At 43.3% G+C, this 14,358-nt stretch overlaps 1 protein-coding gene across 2 annotated transcripts in view; it reads left to right on the top strand.

Moving 5' to 3' along the window:
• Sfmbt2 (Scm like with four mbt domains 2) overlaps positions 1-14,358 on the top strand; it is a 178,680-nt gene that overhangs the window by 60,466 nt on the left and 103,856 nt on the right. The window lies entirely within an intron of this gene.

Below are 14,358 nucleotides of genomic sequence, written 5' to 3'. Positions count from 1 at the left end.
AACAGTCCCATTCACTAACTAGAACGCTGTGTAGCCATCAGTCCTGGTGAGGAAGGTCAAGTGTTTGGTCCCCTGTGAAGCGTCTTACCATCTGTTTTTAGTGTGTTCCTCTGCGTGTCTCTTTCTGCTATGCTCAAGTAGGCTAAACTCAATTTCCCATTTGTGGGAAATTGTTCCAGATTTCCTTGTCTGTTCATTGTCCAGATGCATGTTCATCTCTACCTGAATGGTTAATGAGCAGCTGCAGATGTTTCTGCAGGGCTTACTGTTAGGCTTGACACTGTTCTGAAGTCTCCTTTTGTGTATGGGGAGGGTATGAATGTCGGTGGATGTGTGGGTGGATGTGGAGGCCAGGGTCAACCTTGAGTATCATTCCTCAGGAGGAATATCCCTTTTTTTATGAGCCATGGTTTCATGAGTCTGGAGCTCACAGATTCAGCTAGGTTTGCTCAGGCGACTCCCCAGAGATGCACCTGTCTTGTCTCTCCATGGTTTTAAGATTACAAGGGCAGGATACTTCCCCTGGCTTTTTCACATAAGTTCTGGAGGTCAAACTCAGACCCTCCTGCTTTCAGGACAAGCACTTTAAGACGAAACTCTCTTCCAAGCTGTGGAATGTATTGCTCGCACTGGGCCTATTGGTGGAGAGGTCTGTTACTCTCCCTGTTCACAGAAGAGGACCAGGAAAGCCAAGTGCTTCATAAAGGTCACACAGAGAGTAAGTGTGTAGCTTAGATTCAAACTAATTTGAAATTATTTGGTATAAATTCTTGTCAGTGTTCTGACTGGCAAACCAGGTCAGTTAGAATGAAAGCACATAAAGAGATTTGTCTTAACGATCTTATGAATATGACAGCCACATCAGCTATTCTTGTATCTTTGGGACAGAAAACTTGTCAAAGTCAACTTAAGGATTTATTTTGGCTCATACCTTGAGAAGTTCTAATTTATTATTTCTAAACCTTGTGCCCTTGGTTTATGATGGTAGGACCATGTGGCAGAGTTGTTCAAATTCTGGTGGACCAGGAAACAAAGGCGGAGTTAGAGCCAGGAGCCAGAGGACCCAAAACCCGCCCCTAGTTACATACTGCTTCCAGCTATGGCCCGCCTACTACTAAAGGATCCCCAGCTTCCTAAGGTACCCCCACTAGCCTGACATGATCATCTTGAGTCCATGCAGTCCAGTTCAGATTCTAACCGAGTTCTAAGGTCTGACGTTGACAAGGTGGAGATTCGGAGAGCTGATAGTGGGATTCAAGACAGTCCGACATGGCTGAGAAGCAGAAAAACCGATCGTGCAGTTCCAGGACGAAAGCCAGCAGGCTGTTGACCCAGGAAGACTGGCACTTCGGTTTCTTTGGAAGGCAGGAAAAAGCCATGGTCCTAGATGGAAGGCAGTCACCAGCAGGACGTCTTCACTCAGAGGAGGCTCACCTTTGATTTCTTCTCCTGGCTACACTGACTGTATGAGCCCCCTCCACTGGCAAAGACAATCTGCCTCATTAGCTCAACTGGTTCATATCTTAATCTTATCCATGCATATCCAGAATAATGTCTGAAGAAAGATCTAGACACCATAGCCAATTAACAAATGAATAGCTGTCACTTTGAATCTTACCAGCTCTGTGTGTGCCTGTGTAATCTGATGTTCTGTGTTCTTTGTAGGTAATATGTCCTTGGGTTTTGAATAGCTGTGCCAGGAAAGGCTATGTAATAATCTCATCGAGTGAGCTTGAGTTCCAAGTCCTAGGAATCTTGCACGCATGTGGAAACAGGACAGGCGATGCTTGCTTGTTCCTGAGAGGATCTAGGGTTTTGTTTGCAGAGTTGCCTTGGCACTTGTTGCCTTGAGGTTCATTACGTGGCTCCGCCGTAACTGATCATGAAGTCACAGACTTGTTGCTGGGAATGTCTTGTGACTTTTTCTGTAAGCGATGAGGGGCAGATTCATCCTTCTGCTATTGAGAAGGTAAAAACTGCTGAAGCCGCCGGGTGTTAACAAGCTGATCACTGCCACGCCTCTCATTTGAGACTCACCTCTCTTTTTTTCTGGAAAATAAATAGTAGTTTGGAAATCATTCTAAAACTTAACAGTGATTCTATATTAGGCTTTTATTAAATGTTCTGACTTGGATGTTTCAAACTGGATTAATTTCATCGTTGTTTGGCTCAGTTGTCCATTACTTTTGCGCGCGCGTGTGTGTATGTATATTTGTGCAGGTACCCATGAATGTGGAGGTCAGATGTTAACACCAGATGTTTTCATAAGTTGCTTTGCACATTAATTTTTAAGGCAGTCTCTCTGCCTTAAGCTTTGGCTGGGCTGACTGACCACTGTGCTCCAATGCTCAACCTGCTGTCACCCCTGTATATCCCAGGTCGGCTTAGCATGGGGTACACATGCTGCCCCAGCCAGCTTTTCACATAGTTGCTACAATCAGAACTCAGGGGCTCATGTATGTGCAGCAGGCCCTCAGCTGATGGAGTGTCCTAAGCCCCAATTTTACATTACTAAAAAAATCAAAGGGAATAAGAGTGAACATATTATATAAATAAATGTGGCAAAAATGAAAAATAATTTTCCTTATCTTTCTTCAAACTTAATAGCTGCTGAGATGTGCATTTGAGGGATTTTATCCATTCGGGAACAAAATTCCTCATACTGTATAGTCTTGTTCTCAGACGTAGGTGGCAGGCTTCACGTTGACTTGTTTTAATCCTGCGAAGCAGCCAAATACGAGAACATCCTCAAATCACATCAACCCTCTGCTAATTCTTTTGTTCTGTTTTGTGAAATTAAGTGATACAGTCTAACTACTTCGTAAGCGAAAACATCTCAGTTTTAGGGCTTTGTGCTTAACCCCAACTTCAGGTTTATAGCTTCCTATCTAGGAAGAGTCAGTAACAGTGTTTTAATACAGACACCCTTTCTGAAAGCTGCCAAAGAAACAACCATTAAACTGAGGGTGACTGGCCCAGAGCACCTCCACTTAGCTAATCTGGTAATTATTGGTGCGTATTTATATAAGGATGTATAACTGAAGCCCCAGAGGTGATTAAAGAGAAGGTTATTTCTGGCCCATTGCCTAGAATTTGGGATCTAAGGCAAAATTTTTAGGTTTTTCCCATTCAATGCTACTTCGCTCACCTCTTTCACATCGGGTTTGAACACCTCTGGACCACTCCACTGCCCTGACTTGTGTCCGGTAAAAAGGAAGAAGATGGCCTCTCAGACTCGCCAAGTCCAAAGTCAGTTCTAGGAGTGTGGATGGAGAGTAACAGGAACCCCACCTCAGCCTCCCAGAACCAGACTTATATCACTGTTGCATGTCCCTGCTGTGTGCTTATGACTTGAAGATATGCTCTGATTTTTGTGAGTAATTTTTTTTTTTTAAAAATCATTCTGTGGCATGGAACCAAAAAGATGTTTTCAGCTATTGATTTCTGCAGTGGAAGGAAATAATTTGAATGCGTTACAAATGATTCTTTCAGGCTATACCATGCCAGTCTTTTTTCCTGAACTGTCCTTTTGCCGTCGCCCTGAAATAAATCCGCTTTTAAAAAGAGGCATTAAAAAGTGCGGTGACAAGTGTAGTTTCAGCAGATAGATTTAGCTCATGTATTTTATCTGCATAATCTGATTGTAATTTATATATCTTCAGCCCAGATAAAGCAAAGCCATTTCTTATTACCCAATTCTTTTCATTGTCAACATGATGTGAGCGGGATATTGACTTTAACTGAAGGGCGGTGATTAATCATAGCAGCTTGCGGGGAGATCATTTATTGCTTTGTGTAGCTGAGTGACTGCTGGCGGAGCTGCGAGTCAATCAAGGCAAACCCAAGTGGGTTAGTTGTTCTCGGGTGACAGTGGCTGATGTGATGGATTTATTAGCCATATTCTCGATTAAGGACCTCTTTCCATTCTTAGCCAGGCAGGTTGCAAGTGGTCAAATAACGAGTTACCATCAATGGAAGGATCTGCTTGTTTGCAAAGTAGAGTTGGACCAGCTGTATTGTCACAAGAGAAGAGAGTTACAGAGATATAGCCACTGGCACTACTCAACTCACGATTAGTTCTGTCAAGTTAAGAAATGGCAATTGTGTTGCTAGCAGTTTGGATATTTGCTAAACTAGGAAGAAAAGAGTCATCCTGTGTGGTCATACAGGTTGTGCGATGAAAACTGTTTTCTAATTTATAGTTAAATATTATTTCCCTGACAAAATTTGTAACTAAAGCTGACCTCACTCCTTGACTTGGCTGACTGTTTTTTCCTATGTAGAGGGTATGTGTTTTAGGAACCATATATCGACTTAGTATTAACTAAGTTTGCTTAATAAGAGATGATTCTAGGGTGCCAGTTAGATGGCTCAAAGAACTTGCCACACAAGCCTGGCGAGTTCTGTCCTGGTACCCACATATAGGTAGAAGAAGAGAACCAACTCTACAAAGTTATCCTCCACGTACACATGTGAAGTGTGGCACCCCGTTAACCAGCACAAGTCACACACATGCCCAGCAGTAATGGTAAATACAAAAGGAAACCAATAGAAGATGCTAGGGAAGAGTCAATGAGGGAGGAGAGGAGCTCAGTTGACGTTATCAGAATCAGGCGGTGGGGAGTCCCGCGTCATCCTGTCCGTTCATCAGTCTGTTCATTGCTGTTCTTCAGAAGATTAAAGTGGACCGCCTACTTTATTAAAGTGCCCTGAGTACCAGATAGCATGTTTTCCATAGTCTTCTGGGTCTTTCTTTCCCTGGGGATTCTAGGATGGTGCTGATTTTCCCTCGAGCTAGAAGTGCATGTGTGTGTACGGTGTTGATGTGTTCTACTGATGGGCCCGCTCCCTCGCACATTTGTGCAAGAGTCAGCTTGCGGTAGTCAGTCTTCAGCGCGTGACCTTTCCCCAGTCCACGTCTTCTTTCCCCATGTGTTCTCTCTGGCCTACGATATGTGATGGTTGGGAAGGCATTTCTTCTGTGTGTGTATGAGATGTATATGTTTATAAACGTATGCACTTGTGAATGCGGATGCAAGCACACGCTTGTGTTTGTGTGTGTGTGTGTGTGTGTGTGTATTGTGTGGAGACCAGTGATTGATGCCTGATAGCTTCTTCACTTACTCTGCACTTCACCTTGTATTTTGAGACAGGGTCTCTCCCTGAACCTGAAACTCATGGGTTTAGCTAAACTGCCTGGCCTGCAAGCCCCCAGGGATCCTCCATCTAGGTCTCCTCCAGTCTGGACTTAGAGATAAGTGTTTCGGTCCCAGGCTTTTTAGATGGGTACTGTGACTTATAATGGGTCTTCATGCTGGTCTGGCAAACCTTTACTAACTGAGCCTTCTCTCCAGCCCTGGAGAGGCATTTCTAAAGCTTTAATAAACTCTTGGCATTTGGCTGGAGAGTGGTGAGACCATTATGTTAATATATATGTTTGAAACTGCTTCCCAAGTGCTCTCGGTCTGAACCATTGGTTTCCAATTGAGGAAGATTTGCCACCTAGTTACCTTTGAAACTACCTGGGCACGAGTTCTGTTGTCACAACAGGTGGACGTATTCCTGACATTAATGTGAGAGTTTCGGATACTGCTAAGAATATGTAGTACACGGAGCAGCCTCCTGGCAATAACAAAGAATTATGTGGCCCTAAATGACAGAAGTGTTAGAGACACTGGCCTCACTGTAGCGGTCTCTGGGCTTAGATGCTAAGAGCTTACAGTTCTTGGACAAGTGGCTACTAGGTTGCACTTAGAGTAAATGTCTTCATAGGCACCTATGGTGTTCTTTTATTTTTGTTTTGTCGTTTTAAACCTTCAGTTGCCACATCTTCCCTTTGCTGAAGAAATAATAGTTGCAAAGTGATTAGGAAATACGTTCCTCTTCCGTCACTGGGCATACATTGTATGTGACACAGAAGCTGATGAATTGCCTCTTCTAAGGCAGATAAGATGGTTTTGTTCGTTAACTATAAATCTCATCTAGTCTGGTCTTAGTGTTAACGAGAAGAAAACCACCAGTTAATATCTGTTATATTTCATTGCTTAGAACTAATTGCTAGCGGTCAAACTTCCTTTTTACAAACATAATGGATAGAAGAAAGCTTGGGGAATTTGTCCTGGCTCTGATTACAGCTGGCCTTTTCTAGGCAGGCCACATGCAATAATCCACCTGAATTCTGTTGATGTGATTACACCGGCAGAATTTATAGTCAACGTTCAGAATGACTCGGTGACAGCCCTGGTGTTCTTTTCCATATCCTAGCCCTCTTGTGAGCCTTTCGCGGTGCTATTTCCTGATGCACTATTGCAGCATCTCTGCTTTGTTTTAAGGGTCACACAGAGCAAACCCCTAGGGAATTTACTCATTTGAAATTTCCTGTTTACTTATTGAGAAAAAATAGAGATGGAGCTCAGGGTTGGGGATATGGCTCAGTTGGTAGAGTGCTTTTCGATGTAGCGTGCATAAGCCTTGGGATCTCGCCTGGGCACTGCATACACCTGCCAGGCAAGCACATACAGGGAATGGTGGCCAGAGAATCAGGAGTTGAAGGCAGTGCTTGACTACATGAAGAATTCAGAGCCAGCCTAGGCTACCTGTAACTCTGTGTCAAAAAATTATATAAAAAACACAAAATAAATAGTACAAAAAGCCCATTAAAGCCCCAAATATACTCCTTCTCATAATTGCTGATTCATGACTTTGTTCATTTCTGTGACCAAATAAAGCAAGTTGAGAGGAAAGGTTTATTTGGCTCATGGTTTGAAGAGGTGCAGTCCAGCATCGTAGGGAGAACATGAAGGTGGGGATAGTTTGAAGCTATGCCTACAGGAGCGTGGCCTCATTTGCTCATGTTTACTGGATAAAGAGGCAGAGAGAAGGAGGGGACGCTGGTGTTCAGCCCACTTCCACCTTCCCTTCCTCCTTTATTACCTCCAAGTCCCCAGGCTGTGGGATATTGTCACCTAAAAGACTGAAGCCTAATGCCAACTAAGGGGGTGGTGGTGCTTGTCTCCACACAGCACACACACACACACACACACACACACACACACACACACACACACGTGTGCGTGCGCATACACACACACCACATGCAAATGCATAATACACACTTGTACATACTCTCACACCACAAACATGCACATAAAAACACTACACATGCACACATGCTTGCATGCATGCACGAACACACCCACACAGCCTTATGTTCAATTTTATGGGCTCATGAACTTCATGAAGTCTGTCATGGATCGCAAGTTAATAACATTTACTTTAGACCAGGATGTAATAACTCAGTCAAACAGGCTTTAGAAATGGATTGTCTGGGATTAGAGAATGGGCCTGCCTGTTAGATATTTGGTTAGGGAGAGTCCTGTAATTTCAAATATGCTAGCCCAGTAACCTGAGGCTAGGGTCATGTGTAAAGGGTGTGTCTTGGCTCCCATGTGTTACTAAGGATGTTCAGGGCACAAGAGAAGAGTATCATGGTTAGGTTTGAATTGCTACTCTAGGCAGAGACTGAACAAAGGGATCTTGCTGGCTTCTGGTTCAAAGGGGAGCACCAGGAAGATGAAGACCATTATTATTTTCTGCGAGACACAAGGTCTTTCCATGTAGTACAGAATTTCTAGATATTTTCTGAAGAAAGAACAAAACGTCTACCTATCACTGGTGAAGGGGAAAGTAGATTCACTGTGGGTGATAGGGTTTGGCAGCTGGGTTTTGTGGCACAGAAAACTGCGAGTAATTCGGGACCACATCTGCCTGCCTCAGATGAGGTGGAGGCCGTCTTTGGGCAGAAGTGAGAGCCTCTTTGTTAAGGATCAGCCAGTAGGGGACAGTGTAGGCTAAAAGGTGAGGGGTGCGCGTGCGCATGAGTGTGTGTTGCTGAAATGTATGTCAACATTGTTTACCAATGTACAAGTGTCCAGATGACCTTTATTCTTGGTTTCCTTTTGTTTTTTGAAGGAAGACCTCATGCTACCCAGGCTGGCCTTCCACTCATAGGTGGATAAAGGCAAACTTGAACCACTGATTCTTATTCATCCTGTCACTGTGCCCAGTTTATGTGATGTTAGGAATTGAATCTAGCTCATCCTGCACGCTAGGCAGTCATTCTATGAAGTGTGCTACATCCTCAGCCTTTCCGTGTGACTTGTAGACCAAGGCCGCAGTCTGGGATGTGTTGAATGTGGCTGTAGTCCTCACGCAAATGAACGCACTAGTCATAGCAATCTACTGTTTAACTCCATTTCCTCTTCTTGTTTGAAGCAGTGATTTGACTTTGTTAATTGTCTGGCTTTACTTTGAAATTTAAAAATGTGGCTTCTCAGTTAACTTCCTTTTGAATAATTTCTAAAATTGGCTTATTTCCCTCTCGCAGATCATTTTTGGTGGTGCAATCATGCTACACTGTCTTTGCTGGCACATGTACCCTCTTCTTCCTCACTCTTCTCCATTCTCCTGACCATCTATCTGCCCCCCCCCCTCTCTCATTGAGTACATAAACCCTGCATTCACAAGTGATCACATTTAACATCCCCCCACAGCTCTACCGGGTTGATAATGTAAATCTAGTTTCATAGGTAAAAACATACACATCCAGGCTAGATGGTTATTTTTCTTTTTAATGTGACACAGCCGATATGGGATGGAGCTTCATTCAAAAGATCTACCGTTTTCTATATCAAGTGGCTTTCTCAGTGGTCGCAAGTTTGTCTCAAGTTTCTTACGAGTTCTCTTTGCAGGAGTGCCACATGACTGATCTTTCTTCTTTCAGCGAGTACTTTCGTTTTTTGCTGCTCGTCCACTGACCTTTCAGAACAGAGATAGTAAGGCAGGTATTACTCAGAGTTCTCCAGGGAAATAAACAATAGGATGTCTGCAGACACACCTGTATTTATACACCACATACACACACACACACTCATACTTAAGACTATGTAGACTTGGTGGGTCATAAATCTTCTGAAGGAGTCCAGGGTGCTGGAGATTTAGGAAACAGTGATAGTTGAAGACCTAATGGTGTCTGCTGAGGCCCCCAGGAAGAACCCATACTACACATGATGTCCCAAGGCTTTAATTCCTTTTGCTCTGAAAGCTCAGTCATTTTCATCTGGTGCCTGCATTGAGGTGTTGTATATATGTGTGTATATGTTTGTGTGTGTGTTTGTCTGTGTATAGACTAAAGGTCTATACATGATATTGCATATTTTCCTCTATCATTTTTTGTTTTGTGTTTTGCAACTTGATTTTTCAGTGAACTTGGAGCTCACCAGAGGACTAGAACAAATGGCCAGCAAGCCCCTATGATCCACTGTCTTTCCTTCTGCCATACTCCCTAATTCCTCAGGTCTAGGGTTACATATGCTCACTGCTACACCCAGTGGGGTGTGTGTGTGTGTGTGTGTGTGTGTGTGTGTTTGTTTGTGTGTCGGGGACTGCTAGGGATCCAAACTCAGACAGCAAATGCTTTATTGTTTAGCCATCTTCCCAGCCCCAGCAATTTATTCATTCACATGATTGGATTGGGCCCACTCACATTAGAGAGGGAAATCTGCTTTAGAAGTTGAGAACACATCTTCACAGAAACACCCAGAATAATATATTTTTTAAAGATTTATTTATTTATTATGTATACAGCATTCTGTCTGGATGTTTTGCCTGCAGACCAGAAGAGGAAGTCAGATCTCATTACAGATGGTTGTGAGCCATCATGTGGTTGCTGGGAATTGAACTCAAGGAGCTCTGGAAAAGCAGCCTGTACTCTTAACCACTGAGCCATCTCTCCAGCCCCTAGAATCATATTTGACCATACATCTGGACCCCATGGCACAGTCAAGTGGACGTGCAGCATCAACTATCATAGAGAGTGACTTGAAAACTATTGACAAGAGACAGGCACAGTCCATCAGAACTATACAAAGGGTGGGTAAATGATAATTTTTTTGTAAGTCCTCCTCTTTTTAAAACCTATCTTAGGAGAACATTGGAAAGTATTTGAATGGGAGCTCTCTTGCTCCAGCAAAGAAAGCAATCTTCCCAAAAGAAGTGTGTCAAATATGAACAGGAGAAAGAGACCTAGGAGAATAAAATCTTTAACAAGCCAAGTTCGCATTAAACCTCAAGCCCTGGACTTGTGTGAATGTCCATTCCCATTCAATAGTTTCTCTGCCCTGGGACTGAATGAAAGGCCTATAGGAAAAGTTTCCTAGTGGAGAGAGGGAGAAAACTAACTCTCTGGAAGAGTGTTTAAGCAGTAGGAGGAAGATCAATAAAAAAGGAAATGTAATGGCTAGAAAAAAGCTGGAGAGAATGGATCAGGATAAGAGGCGTTCCGTGTTTCGCTGGATGAAAAGGTCTTCGGCCAGTGAACAGCTATCACATGTTGAATTTCTTCTAATTGTTTTAGAGGCTGTTTTGACAGCTTGCTTCTTACAGACATGCTGTGGAGAAACGTGGGCTATACTCGCTGCATACCAAGTGTAGAATTGTGTTGATCAAGAAACGAATGGCCAGAATATATGAGAGGTTTCTTTAAGTCAATGTCTCTGTGTGTATATGATATAAGTTGTGTATATGCATATGGCGGCCTGAGGTCAATGTTGTGTTTCCTCAATGTCTCTAACATATTCAGAAAAGTTCTGCTAAAATGGAGCTCACTGATTTGGCCAGGCTGACTGACTGTATTGCCTTTCCAGCTTTGAGATTACAGGGGAGTACTAGCATGGTTTTTTTTTTTTTTTTTTTTTTTTTTATGTTGGTGTTGGGTTCTGAACTTGGGTCTTTATGCTCCCATGACAAGTACTTTAGCAATGAGTTATCTTTTGAAAAGAAGAATCTCCAGAAAAGCATAGCAGAGGTGTAAATAGGGAACTCCCTGAAGGGAACCTGAATTGTCGAAAGATAGTGCTAATAGTGAAATGAAAAAGAGAACTAAAAAGAAAAAAATCATAGTTTCACATCCTTGATGTTGGTGAGCTTGTGAAGTCTGATCCTATAAAATGCTGACAAAGATGGAGAGAGAAGGAGCTTGTATACTGATGATAAGAGTTTAAATTCTAAGAATGACGCTGGAGAGTAGATTGCCAAAATCTGGCAAATCCTTGTTGTTTTGCTCATGGTAATCAGTTCTAAACAAACAGTTTATAAAAATAAACAGTCCAGCTTCAGACTTTATCTCATTCTGACAGCAGCCTTTGACACCATTGATCTCTGCTCCCCAAAGTATCTTCACTTCTTAGTAGACTTTTCGGAGACACGGCTGTTGAGCTGGGTCTCCACTGTGTGCATGGCTGGGGGGAAATTTCACAGTGGTGAGGCTAGGAAGATGCTTCAGGAAAGGGAGGAAGGCAACAAAGGTCCACAAACCAAGAGTTTACGATGACGAAGAAGGCCCATGGGTCCCCATGCCCTTCTCCCACAGAGAGACCCTTGGTCCTGTTCGTGCACTTTGTCAGGAAGAGTCTTCCTTTTGTAGGTTTCCTTCTTGTGAGGCAAACCCAGGAGTAAGCCTTGATAATGTGTAACAGTTTCAGTACAACACCAACTGGGGTCAGGGGAAGAGGCTATCACTGATGATTAAATTGCTATTGTTCTTTAAAGATTTTTATTTGTTTTTAAATACATATTAATTTAGTTTGTGTGTGTATGTGCATGTGTGCACATGTGTGTGGGGGTAGGAGCAGGGCTGGAGGTCAGAGGAACCTTGTGGCATAGTTCTTTTCTATATGGAGAGAAACATGTGGCTTCTTGGGAGTGAACTTGTCACCAAACTTGGCAGCAAGTATTTCTACCTTCTGAGCCATCCTACTGGCTGGCCAATTTTTCTGTTTTATGCCACTTATTTTTAAAACTCCCAAGTCACCACAGCGACTGCCATAGTGGCTCGGCTCTGAAATGCGGCCTTGTGAAGAGCTACTTTTTAGAACACAATGACGCTTGCTGGTCCCTTTGCGATCATGCATGTGTACTCGTACTGCTGAAAGAGTCTTGAAGATTTCTTTCAGAACTTTCCCTCCCTTTCAAAACAGTCTCTATGTGAATAGACAGAGTTGTGGTTTGAATGTAAAATGGCACCGACTGGTTTGTGTGCTTGAACTTGGTCCATAGCTAGAGTGGTGGTTTTGAAGGCTGTGGAATCTTTTAGGAGATGGAGCCTCACTGAAAGTGGGTCACTAATGTGACCTTAAGGCTCCATAGCCTGGCCTTTTCTAGTTCACAGATACAGTGTGACCAGCTGTCTTACAAATAAATTCTTCTCTCTCTCTCTCTCTCTCTCTCTCTCTCTCTCTCTCTCTCTCTCTCTGTGTGTGTGTGTGTGTGTGTTAGTAGAAAGTGGACCTAGGGATTTGTGCGTGCTAGCCAAGACTCTACTACTGACCTATATCCCTAGTCCTCTTTTCAATTTTTAATTTGAGACAGGATCTTGAGAAGTTGACGCAGCTGGCCTTTGATCTCACTCTTGATCTTTGGGATCTACCTGCCTCAGTCTCTCGAGCAGCTGGGATTATAGGCCTGTGGTACCAGGCACTGCTAAGAGTATTTGAACCTCTTCACCTGATCAGCCATTGTATGTGGTATACAGTAAAAAAGTTTCAATTCTGCTGAGTCATTTGAAGCTGTCCTGTTTGTAATAGCAGTTTTATTGGAATACAATATTAAAGTATCAATGCAGATTCGTCTTCAGAAGTCTTCACGGGAAAGCTTTCTGTAATTCTGATCTTAGTGCGGATAAGCGTTCATATTCTTTATCCAGCACCCTCACCTCTTTTGTTTAACTAAGTCAGTATTGAAATTCTTTTTTGACATGTCAAAAGCTGCTGCCGAAGCTGTTATTGCAAAGTTTAGTTTTCTCAGGACCGGAGAGGCTGCTGAGTGTTTAGAGCACGGGCTGCTTTTCCAGAAGACCCAGGTTTAATTATCAGCACATATATCATGATTCGGAACCTTGAACATATGGTCCATAACTCTAGTCCCAAGAGATTCAACAGCCTCTTCTGGCCTCCATGGGCACCATGCATACATGTGGTGCCTAGACAAAAGACTTACACATAAAATCCAGGTCTCTCTAGGTCTTCTCTTGTCTCACATTCCAGACATGCAGAGACGTCAGGAAAACCTTTGTCATAAGAAAGAAGGAAGAAGATAGAAAACAATAGAGTCACCAGGAGTGAGAGAGGACCTAGGGAATGGGACAGGGGAAAACTCCCAAGTTACCCTAATGAAGGGGTTTGAAAAATATCATCTGTTACCCCCACAAAAGAGAAAGATCCTATACTGAAACCACCAGAGACTAAAGATCTATCCATCGCCAACTAAAGTTATCATCCACGGGGTACCTTCAGAGAAGGCTCGGTGGAAAGTGAGCTGAAAAAGTAGTTCATGGAGGCTGGGCGGTGTTGGCGCACGCCTTTAATCCCAGCACTCGGGAGGCAGAGACAGGCGGATCTCTGTGAGTTCGAGGCCAGCCTGGTCTACAAGAGCTAGTTCCAGGACAGGCTCCAAAACCACAGAGAAACCCTGTCTCAAAAAAAAAAAAAAAAAAAAGTAGTTCATGGAGATCAACCAAATATCCTGTGTTTCTTAACCTCTAAGAGACAGGCCAGTGTCCAAAACCACTTCTGTGTTACATAGTGGATATTTAAATGAAAAGGACCTTTTATTTATTTTTTTTCCATCGTGGCTTCTATCTACCTCCCAGATGGGTGGAAAGGCGTGGTGTGGTTGGTATTCTCTAGTTCGCTCTATTATATGGAAGGTTGAAAAAGATGCAGAGCCATCTTGAATCCAAGTGACACACCTCTTGCCCTTGCTTCAGCAGGGGCTTCTTGGTTCATGGTCCCCTCCCATCTGTTTGAAAGGACAGCTGGACCCCTGGGCCAGGCCCTGTAGAAGATGATACTCTTAAGACGCGGCCTGTCATTGAGCTCCGTGATGACATTCACTTGGTTGGGTTTGAAATCCGTGGTAGGAGGGCTTCTCCGAGTGTGAAATCTGGCAGGAATCCCCTGTGTATTGCTCCTTTTATTGCTTTCTAATCCTAAGAAATCTGCTGTGGGATTTGGGGGCCATCCCTAAATGTCTTCCCCAAAAGTCTGTATTTCTGTTTCCTGTACCTCAGGGTCACAATGACGGGTCCTCCCTAAATGACACATTTGTGGAATAAAACCTCTAATTTTAAAAAAAGTTTTCTGTTTACGTAACTGACTAGAACTTTTGAAAAAGTTCTGAGAGAGACAGGGGTGTCCGTTCAGTCCATAAAGTGCTGAGGCACAGCAGGAAGACTCGAGTTCAGTCTGCACATCCATAGTAAAAGCCAGATGTGTTGGCAGGGGTTTGCAATCTCAGGGCCGC

This window comes from Microtus oregoni, unplaced genomic scaffold, assembly GCF_018167655.1.
Source record: "Microtus oregoni isolate MIOR12 unplaced genomic scaffold, Mior012 000035F_ref0000213, whole genome shotgun sequence".
Classification (NCBI taxonomy): domain Eukaryota; kingdom Metazoa; phylum Chordata; class Mammalia; order Rodentia; family Cricetidae; genus Microtus; species Microtus oregoni.
This window is presented reverse-complemented; position numbering and strand designations above follow the sequence as displayed.